This window comes from Galeopterus variegatus, unplaced genomic scaffold, assembly GCF_000696425.1.
Source record: "Galeopterus variegatus unplaced genomic scaffold, G_variegatus-3.0.2 Scaffold1046, whole genome shotgun sequence".
In the NCBI taxonomy this organism is placed as follows: domain Eukaryota; kingdom Metazoa; phylum Chordata; class Mammalia; order Dermoptera; family Cynocephalidae; genus Galeopterus; species Galeopterus variegatus.
The window spans coordinates 204,538-209,590 of record NW_007727157.1 but is presented as its reverse complement, the minus strand read 5'-3'; positions in this window follow the sequence as shown (position 1 = coordinate 209,590).

Sequence of the window (5,053 nt, the reverse complement as noted above, 5' to 3'; positions counted from 1 at the left end):
CTCTCTCTTTCATGCTCACAAGTAGATACACATTGTAACTTACTTTTTTTCACTATTTGTAGAGGGCCATCAGTCCATGTCAGAATATTTGGGAGAACACCCTTTATTTAGATAGCTATGTAAGTATTATATAGAACAAATGAGTGTGTTCTATTAGACCATTCTCTATGGATAGATGTTCAGTTTTTTTTTTTTTTTTTTTTCCTTTTTTTGTCTTTTTTCGTGACCGGCAACGGATCGCAACCCTCGGTGTTGCGCCCGCACCTCGCTCAGCCAGTGAGCAGCCGGTCTGTATGTGGGATCCGAACCCTCGGCGGGAGCGCCACCACACTCCCAAGCGGTGCACTGTAGCAGTGCGCCACCGGGCCGGCCCAGATGTTCAGGTTTTTTAAATTCCATTTCAAGTAAGGCTGCAAGGAACATCCTTTATACAATAACCCATGTGCATTTGTGTGCTTTCAAGTCACAGAGTTCTAGATATGGAATTGCTGTATTAAAGAGTATAATCCTGTTTGAGGTATTATAACTATGAGTATAAAACAATAATGGTTTTAAACAAGTGTGTCAGTAAGTGTATAGCTAGATGTATATCTTTTTCAAGATAATCATTGTAGAAAACCAAATTTTTATTTCAGCATGTTCCTTTCACTGCAAATAACTTGTTTTTGCTTTTGCTTTTTGAAGTTTGACTCAAGAACCAGTTTAAGCTAAAAAAAAAAACCCAGGCCAAGTGACTCTCAAGGGACCGTGCTTTATAATCACAGTAATTTTTTCACTCATTCATCTCTTCCCTCCCTCCGTCCCTCCCTTCCTTGCTTCATTGCATGCATGCGTGCATCCATCTAAGACATAGCTTCCTAACTGGTAACCCCTTTTACTCTCCTAGTAGTCCATTCTCCTCATACAGCAGCCCACGTATTTTATTTTACTTTTTAAAATCATCAACCAGAATCAATTACTGTTGTTTAAAACCTTCCGACAGCTTCCCAGTTTATTTCCTACATAGTTTATTCCAATCTGAAATTCTTTTGTTTACATTTTTTGGTGATCTATCCCCCCCAACCCTTATCTAGAAAGTAAATTCTAGGGCTGGCCCATGGCTCACTCGGTAGAGTGTGGTGCTGATAACACCAAGGCCGCGGGTTCGGATCCTATATAGGGATGGCTGGTTCACTCACTGGCTGAGCGTGGTGCTGACAACACCAAGCCAAGGGTTGAGATCCCCTTACCGGTCATCTTTTAAAAAAAAAAAAAAAGAAAGTAAATTCTATCATTCACGTCGTATCCCAGGGGTCTAGTACAATGCTTGACTTGTAGTGGGTGCTAAATAAGTATTCATAGACTGATTGAATGGACGAACATGATCGTTTGCCTGCTATATTGCAAACTCAAGCTGGGATACTGGTGAAATCTTTGTGTTTGGTGCCACAAACACAAAGATTTCATGCTTTTCCTTCAAGGAAGTCAGAATCCAGCAGGGCAGCCTGATATTGAAGCAAATGTTTATCATAAAGGCAATAAACATACAGCAGATCTGCATACCAGATTTTGAATGATACAGAAAAGGATTTTCTTGATGATGTCTTTATTTTCTTCTTTTTTCTGGAAATACAGATCCTTAGCTTTACCACTCAACTCTGTAAAAGTTCAAGTGACTCTCATAGCATAAGTATAGTCCAGAACACAGCAGGTGCTCAATAAATATTAATTGGTGAATGCATGGTGTGACACAGGTGACATAGATTCTAACAGTAGTTTCTCAAATAAATATATAGTGACCTGCTGTATTTTATACTTGGTAGAAGAACATGTGCTTCACAGTGAAGCATTTGTGTGTTTCTTAAAGCGTTATTTCATTATTTTCTATCCTTCTACATGCTTGGTGATACTGTTATCAAACGGACTCGATAAAGAAGCGGTCGGCACTGAGAGGGTTGAAAAGTCAGATATTTTATTACGCCGGCAGGCTAGCGCTCCAAGCTCTGAGCCCCGAGTTTAGGTCTTACGGGGTTTATATAGGCAAACTCTTCTGGGTTTTAGGTTTTGCTTTCTCAGCATTGGTGTAGCCAGTGCAGTAGCTGTTGCAATAAGCAAGCACAGTTTACAGAAGCGGGAGTGCAGAGCAGTTGATTATCAGTAAAGCTGATACAATAAGCAGGTTCTGTTTTAAAGGCAAAAATGTTGAATTTTTCCAAAATTACTACAGTGTAGCTTCAGGTAACCTAAGTTGTTTTCTTTTCTCTCTGTCTTCCCGGAATAAAGAAAGAATGATTGCAATTAGGTTGTGAGTAATATATCATGTGAATGTAAAAGAATGTCCACTCTTGTAAGAATGCACAGTTTGGGGACTTGCGTTTTTTTTTTTTTTTTTTTTTGTCATTTTTTAGTTAAAACATTTTACATACCTTATATACACAGTACATTGGTACATTCTTGTTGTAAAATACTCAAGTGATACATCAATCTGTAGCCTCAAATGGAAAGTCCCTCTTACCTCAGTCTGCACCCCCCACCAGATGAGATGCTCTGCATAATTTGGAAGTCCTTTCCCATGGCTTTTCTTTGTAGATACATATGCATAGATACGTGTTGTCATTTTGTCATGGTGTTTTTGCAAAAAATGGGTTCTTATGAAATAAGTTGTCGTGTGAGTTGTTTTTTCATTTAACATTTCTTACAAATATTTTCATGTCAGAGTGTTTCAATAAAATGTTGACTTTCTTTATCAACATATATTGTCAATAAGCATAGTCAACATTGTTTAAAGCCACAGTGTCCCCTCACCAGCACAATATATTGACAAGATTTTGACAGAACTTGGTGTACATTTTACATAGTTGCTACTAGCAAGGGCAGTTCAGCTTGATGCCCAGGTTCTGTAATGGTCTTGGTTTGGGAGTGTACGGAGTCCTTTAAGAAATCTACCCTAACCCCATCTGGTAAAAGCCTAATGCTGTCAAATCTCCTTGACCCACCCATCTTCCCAAAAACGGATGTGGAAGAAATGTCTCACATTTGTGTGTTGATAATCTGGCAAGCCACAGTGGTTAAAAGTGAAAGTTTTAATCCATAACCAAATCCATGATGTTGTCTGCAGTGTCTTTAAGTAGACAACGCACATTGTTTTGATTCTGGGGGAGGGAGGTCCCATCACCTCATAATTCCTTAGGGAAACATTCTGCTTTACACAAGGTAGTGCCTTCTAGCTGGGTGAACAGAAGCTGGTCACATCCAGTTTCCTAACATGTTAACTGTCACATAAACTACAAAACTCTGACAGTCTCAAAGGACATGTTATTAACATCTGAAAGGTGCATATACATTTCCTTGGAACATGGTGTCTCTCTACTTTTTATCTTTTTTTTCTTTGCCAGCTGGCCAGTACACGGGTCGAACCTGGACCTTGGCTGGACTTTTTAAAGATGGAAGCTTGTTTTCCTAAACTATGGAGGGCTGAGACTGTAGGTTTGACCTGTTTGGTTAGAATGTTCCATTCTTAGCATGGAGTGCTCAATAAATACTTATTGAACTAGTGTCTGTTGAGTAGTAAAACAGTGGGTCAGGAGTAGTTAAACCTGCCTTTCACTTCTGCTTCTGTCCTCTCTAGGCCTCTTTTTGGACCTCAGTTTATTGATCTGTAAATTGAGGGGGTTTTACCGTGCTGGCATGTACCAACGATCTCAGTCTATATGATTTTTCAGGCCTGGAGTGTGACCTAAAATCAAGATCTTTGCTGAATCTTTAAAAACAGCCCAGTAGAGAACAAGTACTGTTCCAGCCCATTAAGATCTCCCTAGAATCTGTTTAAATTAGTAAATGAATCAAACCTGGATTAGCCAACTGGAGAAATTTGATCTTCAAACACACTTCCCAGTGTTGTTATGTAAAGTTGTGGAGAAGAGATAAAGAATGGAATTCTGGGAGAAACCTGTCTTTATCCTTAAAAACCTTGGGAGGAAGGGTCGGTGACAAAGAGACCACGAAAAGGAAGGAAAAGCGGTAAACAAGAAACTGAAAAACTACCTCCTAACTTGCGGGTAAGTACAGTTCTCTGGAAACTTATGCCAAAGAGAAAACATGAACATTGCTTCATGGACTTTCTCAGAATTATAGGGGATATTGGGACAGTCAGTAGAAATTGGAGGAAATTGCATACAACAGAGTTCTTTCGATTTCTTCGGAAATAGATTCTCATTTAAACAGCCATGGATGTATACAGCTGAATTATTCTCCTGGGCAAGTTCAGTGAAATAGAAGGGAGAAACAAAACTGCAGAAAATAGTGTGCCACCTTTGGGTTAGGCTGTCTTGGAAGCTGTGTGATGTTAGGCTAAATACATACCTTTGCTGAACCTTCTCTCATCTCTAAAATGGGGATTACATAATAATATGGACATGGGAGTGTGTGTGCTGAGGGCACAGCTATATTAGCAGCGTGCTCATTGGCTTTGTGGTTTGTAAAGTAAAAATATTTGTAAAAATAACTTGTTGTATACAGTGTAATGTTCCATGAAGGAGGAACCTCACACAGGTTGCTGACTTGGGAAGATTTGGTAATAGTCTCTTCTGTGTTATAAACTTCTGAGCTGGCAAAGGTGAGCAGGTACAAATGTTTTGGCTTGGTTGGAGTTTTGTGAGGTTTAGAGTGAAAGGGTGTGGCCAGCAGCTTTTGGAGTTTGGATTTTGCCTTGAAGGCATGGGGAAATCATTGAATGCTTTCTAGGTAGGGAGATATTTAGAGAAAGACCTGAGAAGATAAAGAACTTAGTTATCTGCTGATGTGGCTCCACCTACTCCTCCCAGGTGGCCTGCACTACAGGTAGCTGGAGAACACCACCCCTCTTGGACGGGTCTCACTTTCATGACCCCTACTTCCAGTGACATCCACATCGGAGTGCTTCCACACAGTCCTGCATTAGTCCCTAGTCCATTTTCTCTCCTCAGACCTCCCAAACCTCTGCCCTATTCTCACTGTCGACTTTTGACTGCATTTCCTACTTCACTGAGGAAGCAATCCACCTAGAGCTGCCCCAGACATAACAACCTAGAATATG